Source organism: Siphateles boraxobius, unplaced genomic scaffold (assembly GCF_051911475.1).
Source record: "Siphateles boraxobius isolate OS27281-9 unplaced genomic scaffold, OSU_SipBor_1 245, whole genome shotgun sequence".
NCBI classification, from domain to species: Eukaryota; Metazoa; Chordata; class Actinopteri; order Cypriniformes; family Leuciscidae; genus Siphateles; species Siphateles boraxobius.
The window spans coordinates 1-10,000 of NW_027508861.1; the positions used below are offsets into that span (position 1 = coordinate 1).

Here is a 10,000-nt window from a genome sequence, read left to right on the forward strand (position 1 = left end):
ACCTGCAGTGGGCCGGGACTTCCGGGGCCCCTGAGGCTCTGGCGGCGGTCCCGGGAAGGTTCACCTTTCTCGGGCACGGTCAGGTCGCCCCCGCGGTCCCGGGAGTCCCGTCGGAGACGTGGGTGTCAGCCACGAGCGCAGCGTGGTGGGGAAATTTTTGTTTTTCGCGAATATCTCGACAAGCACGCGGCGAAAAAATTCCAAACTCGGGTCGCTCGTAGGGCTCGAGGGGGCCTATCCAACGAGCCCACCCACGTCCCCGAGGGCCGTCGGGCCAGGGAGTTACGCCCGGTCAAAGGCGCACCTTTACGGGCTCATATCTCGGGAACCCCCGGCCCAATATTCCCCAAACTCTAATAGATCGTAGTGCCGGACGAGGCCTTTCGAAAGAGCCCACCCCCGAGGTCCAACTCGCCCGGGTCCCCGAGTTACAGCCGTCCAAAGTCGGGGGTCCCAGCGAACGGCGATCCCGTAGGGGGCGCTCCCGAGGCCCGTCACTCCAGGGTTCGAGCAAGGGCCCTACTGGGACCCCCTCACCCGAATTTGAGCTCTCTGGGTCTTCGCGTTCCCGAGATACGGGCGATTTTGTTCCGAGGCCGTGACGTCATCGGCGGCCGCCATTTTGAAGCGCGCCCGGTGGTTTTCGGCCGATATCTCCGCGAAAACACCACCAAAATTCACCAAACCGGTACCGTTTTGTTCGTCTCGACTAGACGCTTCCAACGAGCTCGGTGCCCGCCGAATCCGTCGAGTTTTCGCCGAGATATTCGCGTTTTTCGCTTTCGCGGCGCTGTATCTCGGGCCCCCGGGGGCCCCCGGAGCTGCGGGTGGTCTCGTTGGAAAGCTCTCGTCCCGCTCTAAACACGATAAAAATTTGGCGTCGATCGGACGCGGCTTCGCCGAGTTACGGCCGTTTAAAGCCGTTTGCAGTGGGTTACCATCCTGCAAACTGCATGCGCTCGTCGGCGGCCCGCCCGCGGGCCGAGCTCGGTGCCTCATACCCGGCTTAAAGCGCCCAGCCCCGCGGTTCTGGAGGAACTGCCGGAGCAAAGGGTGTCCTGCAACGGGCCATTTGGGTTATGGGGAGAAGGGGAGTGTGTGTGTGTGTGTGTGTGCGCGCGCGCGCGCTTGCCCCCCTTTCTCCCTGGGAGCGTGGCTTGGCCCTGGGGGCTCGTCTCTCCACGGAGGTCTCTCGCCCGCCCCGGGTGGCTCGATCCCGGGGCACGGCTCGGTCCTCCTCGGTGGGGTTGGCTGAGCTCCAGAGCCGAGCTCGCTCCAAAACCTAAGTGCCAAACGTTGGCGGTGACCGGAAGACCTAGGCGCTCGGTCCTTCCCGACCAGCCCCGAAGAGGTCGGTCCGTCCTGGGCCAGACGCAGGTTCGCCCGCCGCCCCGGGTGCCTCGTCTGGAGCCGAGACGGTCCTAAAACTGACCACAGGGGTTGTATGGCGAGGGAGTGTGGTGGAGGCACACACACACACACACACACACACACACACACACACACACACACACACACACACACACACACACACACACACACACACACCACCACCACCCTCGGAGGGCCTCCAGGAGCAATCCAATCCAAGCCCAGCCAGGAGGCACTCTGGGTGGGATAAAATCTGAATTGTGCCAGTGCCATGGAGCTCTGGAGGGAGAGGGCCTCCAGGAGCAATCCAAGCCCAGCCCAGGTGGCACTCTGGTTGGGTGGGATAAAATCTGAATTTTGCCAGTGCCATGGAGCTCTGGAGGGACAGGGCCTCCAGGAGCAATCCAAGCCCAGCCAGGTGGCACTCTGGTTGGGTGGGATAAAATCTGAATTTTGCCAGTGCCATGGAGCTCTGGAGGGAGAGGGCCTCCAGGAGCAATCCAAGCCCAGCCCAGGTGGCACTCTGGTTGGGTGGGATAAAATCTGAATTTTGCCAGTGCCATGGAGCTCTGGAGGGACAGGGCCTCCAGGAGCAATCCAAGCCCAGCCAGGAGGCACTCTGGTTGGGTGGGATAAAATCTGAATTTTGCCAGTGCCATGGAGCTCTGGAGGGAGAGGGCCTCCAGGAGCAATCCAAGCCCAGCCCAGGTGGCACTCTGGTTGGGTGGGATAAAATCTGAATTTTGCCAGTGCCATGGAGCTCTGGAGGGACAGGGCCTCCAGGAGCAATCCAAGCCCAGCCAGGTGGCACTCTGGTTGGGTGGGATAAAATCTGAATTTTGCCAGTGCCATGGAGCTCTGGAGGGAGAGGGCCTCCAGGAGCAATCCAAGCCCAGCCCAGGTGGCACTCTGGTTGGGTGGGATAAAATCTGAATTTTGCCAGTGCCATGGAGCTCTGGAGGGACAGGGCCTCCAGGAGCAATCCAAGCCCAGCCCAGGTGGCACTCTGGTTGGGTGGGATAAAATCTGAATTTTGCCAGTGCCATGGAGCTCTGGAGGGAGAGGGCCTCCAGGAGCAATCCAAGCCCAGCCCAGGTGGCACTCTGGTTGGGTGGGATAAAATCTGAATTTTGCCAGTGCCATGGAGCTCTGGAGGGAGAGGGCCTCCAGGAGCAATCCAAGCCCAGCCCAGGTGGCACTCTGGTTGGGTGGGATAAAATCTGAATTTTGCCAGTGCCATGGAGCTCTGGAGGGAGAGGGCCTCCAGGAGCAATCCAAGCCCAGCCCAGGTGGCACTCTGGTTGGGTGGGATAAAATCTGAATTTTGCCAGTGCCATGGAGCCCTGGAGGGAGAGGGCCTCCGGGAGCATTCCAAGCCCAACCAGGTGGCACTCTGGGGACGGGGGGGTGGATGAAATCTGAATTTTGCCAGTGCCATGGAGCCCTGGAGGGACAGGGCCTCCAGGAGCAATCCAAGCCCAGCCAGGTGGCACTCTGGTTGGGTGGGATAAAATCTGAATTTTGCCAGTGCCATGGAGCCCTGGAGGGAGAGGGCCTCCGGGAGCATTCCAAGCCCAACCAGGTGGCACTCTGGGGACGGGGGGGGTGGATGAAATCTGAATTTTGCCAGTGCCATGGAGCTCTGGAGGGACAGGGCCTCCAGGAGCAATCCAAGCCCAGCCAGGTGGCACTCTGGTTGGGTGGGATAAAATCTGAATTTTGCCAGTGCCATGGAGCCCTGGAGGGAGAGGGCCTCCGGGAGCATTCCAAGCCCAACCAGGTGGCACTCTGGGGACGGGGGGGTGGATGAAATCTGAATTTTGCCAGTGCCATGGAGCCCTGGAGGGAGAGGGCCTCCGGGAGCAATCCAAGCCCAGCCAGGTGGCACCCTGGCTGGGGAGGGAGGTTGAAAATGACCGAGTTGGATCACTGGGAGTCCTGAGCACCAGGGCCCCTTCAAGGCAGAGAGCAAAGCCAGCGAGACTGCACTCTGGCTGGGGAGTAACTGGAAAAAACATGAAACATCCAGGAAGAGACGGGCTGATTTTCTAAAAATCTGAATCCCAGGTGAGGTGCAGCTCTCCTGGGCACGAATAAAAGCTCAAATGCCAGGCTTTAAACATGACAGAGTCCACGATGTTGCTGTGGTCTCAAAGCTCCAGGACCTTCAGGGCAGTGGACCAAGCCGTAGAGGTTGCACTCTGGCTGGGTGAGCGAGTTCAATCTCCGCCACGGTGGAGCTCTTAAAAACATGAAACCTCCAGGAAAAGACGGTCTGATTTTCCTCTAAAGTCCATCCCAGGGTGGGTGCATCTCTCCTGGGCACGAATAAAGCCCAAAGCCCATGGAGAAAATGACCCTGAAGCCAAGCTCTTGAAAATGACAAAGTCCAAAAAAAGTTGAGGTGCGTTCAGAGCTCCATGCTCTACGACCTCATTGGCCGTCCCAGGGAGGGTGCACCGTCCTGGGCAAGAGTCAGATTCTCCCGCCCTCCCTGGAGCTCCGTGTGGAGCAAAGACGGTCCTAAAACGTCCCTTCGGGCTTCTGTAGAGGAGACAAACACTTTTGAATGACAAAGTCCACGATGTTGCTGTGGTCTCAAAGCTCCAGGGCCTTCAAGGCAGTGGACCAAAACGGAGAGGTTGCACTCTGGCTGGGTGAGCGAGTTCAATCTCCGCCACGGTGGAGCTCTTAAAAACATGAAACCTCCAGGAAAAGACGGTCTGATTTTCCTCTAATGTCCATCCCAGGGTGGGTGCATCTCTCCTGGGCACGAATAAAGCTCAAACGCCCACGGTGGAATGCCGAGCTTTAAAAATGTCAGAGTCCACGATGTTGCTGTGGACTGAAAGCTCCAGGGCCTTCAAGGCAGTGGACCAAGCCGTAGAGGTTGCACTCTGGCTGGGTGAGCGAGTTTAATCTCCGCCACGGTGGAGCTCTTAAAACCATGAAACCTCCAGGAAAAGACGGTCTGATTTTCCTCTAAAGTCCATCCCAGGGTGGGTGCATCTCTCCTGGGCACGAATAAAGCCCAAAGCCCATGGAGAAAATGACCCTGAAACCAAGCTCTTGAAAATGACAAAGTCCAAAAAAGTTGCGGTGCGTTCAGAGCTCCATGCTCTACGACCTCATTGGCCGTCCCAGGGAGGGTGCACCGTCCTGGGCAAGAGTCAGATTCTCCCGCCCTCCCTGGAGCTCCGTGTGGAGCAAAGACGGTCCTAAAACGTCCCTATGGGCTTCTGTAGAGGAGACAAACTCTTTTGAATGACAAAGTCCACGATGTTGCTGTGGTCTCAAAGCTCCAGGGCCTTCAAGGCAGTGGACCAAAACGGAGAGGTTGCACTCTGGCTGGGTGAGCGAGTTCAATCTCCGCCACGGTGGAGCTCTTAAAAACATGAAACCTCCAGGAAAAGACGGTCTGATTTTCCTCTAATGTCCATCCCAGGGTGGGTGCATCTCTCCTGGGCACGAATAAAGCTCAAACGCCCACGGTGGAATGCCGAGCTTTAAAAATGTCAGAGTCCACGATGTTGCTGTGGACTGAAAGCTCCAGGGCCTTCAAGGCAGTGGACCAAGCCGTAGAGGTTGCACTCTGGCTGGGTGAGCGAGTTTAATCTCCGCCACGGTGGAGCTCTTAAAACCATGAAACCTCCAGGAAAAGACGGTCTGATTTTCCTCTAAAGTCCATCCCAGGGTGGGTGCATCTCTCCTGGGCACGAATAAAGCCCAAAGCCCATGGAGAAAATGACCCTGAAGCCAAGCTCTCGAAAATGACAAAGTCCAAAAAAGTTGCGGTGCGTTCAGAGCTCCATGCTCTACGACCTCATTGGCCGTCCCAGGGAGGGTGCACCGTCCTGGGCAAGAGTCAGATTCCCCCGCCCTCCCTGGAGCTCTGTGTGGAGCAAAGACGGTCCTAAAACGTCCCTTCAGGCTTTTGTAGAGGAGGTGGAGAAGCCTTCCTGGGCACGAAGCAAGCTCAAACGCCCATGGCGGGCTTGACTCTGGAGTCAAATTCGAAAAAAATTGACAGAGTCCAAAAAGTTGCTGTGGGTTCAAAGCTCCATGCTCTACGACCTCCCTGGCTAGCCCAGGGAGGGTGCACCGTCCTGGGCCAGAGTCAGATTCGCCCGCCACCCGCTGGAGCTCCATCTGGAGAAAAGACGGTCCTGAAACGGACCTTCGGGGCTTTATCGGGGAAGGGAAGTAGAGCGGTGGAGGGCACGCACAACCCATGAACAGACCGCCGTGAGCCCCGCTCGGAGTCTCTCTGCGTGGGTATAAAAATACAGATTACACAGTGCGCTCGGTGGAGCTCTGGAAGTCCTGGTGGGAGACGGCCCCCAGGGGAAAAAAAAGCCCGGCCGGGGTGTGCTCTGGCTGGGGAGAGAAAGAATTCAATCTCCACCGCGGGGGTGGATCACCGCATGTACGAAACCTCCAGGAAAATGACGGCTGCTGGTTTTCTTCTCTAACTGCATCCCAGGAAGGGTGCAGACTTCCTGAGCACGAATCAAGCTCAAAGTCCCCTTGGCGGGCCTGACTCTGGAGTCAAATTTGAAAAATTGACAAGAGTCCAAAATGTTGCCGTGTGATCAGAGCTCCACGATCTCAGAACCTCCCTGGCCATCCCAGGGAGGGTGCGCCGTCCTGGGTCAGATTCAGTTTCGCTCCACACCCCTGGAGCTCCTTCTGGAGAAAAGACGGTCCTAAAACGGACCTTGGGGTCTTTATCGGGGAGGGGAAGTAGTGCGGTGGAGGGCACACAGAACCCATTAACAGACCACCGTGAGCCCCCCGCTCAGAGTCTCTCTGCTTGGGTATAAAATCCAGATTACACAGTGCGCGCGGTGGAGCTCTGGAAGTCCTGGTGGGAGAGGGCCCCCAGGAAAAAAAAAAAAGCCCGGTCATGTTGCGCTGGGGAGAGAAAGAATTCAATCACCACCGCGGCGGTGGATCTCTGCATGTACGAAACCTCCAGGAAAATGACGGCTGCTGGTTTTCTTCTCTAACTGCATCCCAGGAAGGGTGCAGACTTCCTGGGCACTAATCAAGCGCAAAGTCCCCTTGGCGGGCCTGACTCTGGAGTCAAATTTGAAAAAGTGAGAACCGTGGTGGTCAGACCGGGTTGGGAAACGATCTGACCCAGCCCAGATAAAGTGCACTCTGTGCGGGCGAGACTTCCAGGAAACGCGCGGGTCTGGTTTGGACACCCAGACTCTCCTCGGACAAGGTAACGGAAGACGGGCGCCTCCGGGTTGCCTGGGGCCCGGAGGTGTGCACCCTCTCCTTCGGGCCGTCGCTGTCAGGGTTGACTGGTCGATTGGAACTTTGGACGCGCCTGGGGACGGCCCCTGCCCGGTCGCTAGACCGCTATGGGCAGCTTGCTCCTCCCCGCTTTGCGCGTCGACTCGAGACGCGGCCTCCCTCCGGGGAAAGCAGGCCGCGTCGACCTCGGGAGACTCAGATGGCCCGTCTGAAAACGGATGTCCGCAGCGGTGGCGTCGGGACCGTCGTCAGGCTTTGACGGTTGGCGGGGTTTCGTTGGGGGCCCCCCATCACGGCACAGAGCCTGACTTCGCCCCGCGCCTCCCACCCGCTTTGAAAAGCACCCTTCCCCGTTACGGCCTCGATCCAGAGGCCTACCACCCCCCGCCCTCACGGCGGACGGTTCCTCACGCGCCCTATGAGCGGCCGTGCCGCCTCGAGCCCAGGCCCGAGCGGAGCGAGACCCGTGTGTAGGAAACCCGCGCGTCGCAGGTTCGTCCGTCCCGGGGCTCCTCGGTTGATCCCGGGCTAAAACAAAAACCATATGCTTGTCGAACCGTCGGTCTGGGTAAACGGCAAAACGACTCCAGGGGCTTGAGACACCCCTGGAGCGACGGAGGAAGGTGCACCTCCGAAAGAAAAATGAAATTACGGACAGTGTCCGATCGAATGAGGTCCACGGAACAGAGAACCGTGGTGGTCAGACCGGGTGGGGAAGCGGTCTGGCTCAGCCCAGATAAAATGCACTCTGTGCGGGCGAGACTTCCAGTAAACGCGGGGGCTGGTTTGGACACCCAGACTCACCGCCGGTGCCCTGGGCGTGCATCCAGTGTGTGAAGGTGCACCGTCCTGGGCGAGCAGAGGGTGAAAGACACACAACACTCCTCGTAAGAAAATGGACAGTGTCCAAGATCTTGCATGCAAACGAGAGCCCTGTGCTCGCAGACCCGACCGTGGCCTGCTCAAAGTCAGATCCGTACGCTTGATGGCGCTCCTGCTGGAGCAAAGACGGTCCGAACACGGACGCTAGGGGTGTTGTAGAGGAGGTGGGGGACCGTCGCCACACTCTTCTCGGACAAGGTTAACGGAAGACGGGCGCCTCCGGGTTGCCTGGGGCCCGGAGGGGCGCACCCTCTCCTTCGGGCCGTCACTGTCAGGGTTGCCTGGTCGATTGGAACTTTGGACGCGCCTGGGGACGGCCCCTGCCCGGTCGCGAGACCGCTTTGGGCAGCTTGCTCCTCCCCGCTCTGCGCGTCGACGCTAGACGCGGCCTCCCTCCGGGGAAAGCAGGCCGTGTCGACTCTCGGGAGACTCAGATGGCCCGTCTGAAACGAATGTCCGCGACGGCGGCGGCGGACGCGGGCGCGTGGAATTCGGAATCGGACGGTCGGGGTGGCCGACACCCCCCGGTCCAGTCTTCGAGCCCGACCTTCGCCCCGCCCGAAAAGCACCTTTCCCGGTTACGGCCTTGATCCAGAGGCCTCCCACCCTGGCCCCGCCTGACGGACGGTTCCTCACGCGCCCTATGAGCGGCCGTGCCGCCTCGAGCCCCAGGGCCGAGCGGAGCGAGACCCGTGTGTAGGAAACCCGCGCGTGGTGGTTCGCCGTCCGGGGTCGATCCCGAGGTAAAAAAAAAAAAAAAAGAACCATACGCTTGTCGGTCTGGGTAAAGGACGAAACGACTCCGGGGGCTTGACTCACCCCTGGAGCGACGGAGGAAGGTGCACCTCCGAAAACTTTTTGAAAACGGACACCGTCCGTTGCAGACGAACGAGATTCCCACAACGACCAACCTCCCTGGAAGACTCCCAGGGAGAGTGCCTCGGGTTCGGGCACGGTCAAATCCGTCCGCGTGACGGAGCTCCCTTCGGAGCGACTTCGGTCCTAAAACGGACCTTGGGGGTTTTGTCGAGGAGGGCGACAAACGCTCCCGCTCGGACAAGGTGACGGACGGCGGGCGCCCACGGAGGAAAGGGCGAAGGAAAAAAAACGGACAGAGTCCAAAACGGTGCGGTCCACCCAGATTCCCACGTACGCGAGACTCTCCGGCTGGCAACCGGGGAGAGTGCCTAGGTGTCGGGCACGTACGAATCCGTCGGCGGTGACGGAGCTCCGGTCGGAGCAGAGACGGTCCTAAAACGGCCCTTCGGGGTTTTGTCGAGGAGGGGACAAGCGCCCTGCTCGGACAAGGTGAGAGAAGGCGGGCGGCCCGCGGAAGGCGCCCCGGAGGCAGGCGATCCTCCTAAAGAAACGGACAGAGTCCGAAACGGTGCGGTTCACCCGGGTCACCACGTACACGAGTCTCCCCGGCTGGCGACCGGGGAGAGTGCCTCTGTGTCGGGCACGTGAGAATCCGTCCGCGGCGACGGAGCTCCCGTCGGAGCAAAGACGGTCCTAAAACGGCCCTTCGGGGTTTTGTCGAGGAGGGGACAACGGCCCCGCTCGGACAAGGTATCGGAGAAAAGGCAACGGACGAGAAAAAAACGGGCGCCTCCGGGTTGCCCGGGGTCCGGAGGAGCGCTCCCCCTCCTCCGGGCCGTCACTTTCGGGGTAGCCTGGTCGATTGGAACTTTGGACGCGCCTGGGGACGGCCCCTGCCCGGTCGCGAGACCGCTTTGGGCAGCTTGCTCCTCCCCGCTCTGCGCGTCGACGCTAGACGCGGCCTCCCTCCGGGGAAAGCAGGCCGCGTCGACCTCGGGAGACTCAGATGGCCCGTCTGAAACGAATGTCCGCGACGGCGGCGGCGGACGCGGGCGCGTGGGTTCCGGAATCGGACGGTCGGGGTGGCCGACACCCCCCGGTCCAGTCTTCGAGACCGACCTACGCCTCGCTCCTCCCCGCCCGAAAAGCACCCTTCCCGGTTACGGCCTCGACCCAGCGGCCACAAACCCCCCACCTCTGCCGAGGAGGAGGGTTCCGCACGCGCCCTATGAGCGGCCGCGCCGTCCTCGGGCCCCAGGCCACGAGGCGGAGCGAGACCCGTGTGTAGGAAGCCAGCGTGTCGCGGTTCTCCTTCCAAGGCGGCTTACCTGGTTGATCCTGCCAGTAGCATATGCTTGTCTCAAAGATTAAGCCATGCAGGTCTAAGTGCACACGGTCGGTACAGTGAAACTGCGAATGGCTCATTAAATCAGTTATGGTTCCTTTGATCGCTCCACCCGCTACTTGGATAACTGTGGCAATTCCAGAGCTAATACATGCAAACGAGCGCCGACCCGGCTCCCCTCGGGGGGTCGGGGACGCGTGCATTTATCAGATCCAAAACCCATCCGGGTGCGGCTCCGGCCGCCCCGGCCGCTTTGGTGACTCTAGATAACCTCGGGCCGATCGCGCGCCCTCCGCGGCGGCGACGACTCATTCGAAT

At 60.1% G+C, this 10,000-nt stretch overlaps 1 non-coding gene across 1 annotated transcript in view; it reads left to right on the forward strand.

Moving 5' to 3' along the window:
* Positions 1 to 9,662: 9,662 nt before the first annotated feature.
* LOC143749380 (18S ribosomal RNA) overlaps positions 9,663 to 10,000 on the forward strand; it is a 1,863-nt gene continuing 1,525 nt past the window's right edge. The window contains exon 1 of the ribosomal RNA XR_013206948.1: positions 9,663 to 10,000. This exon is cut by the window's right edge and continues 1,525 nt beyond it. This is a non-coding gene — a ribosomal RNA (18S ribosomal RNA).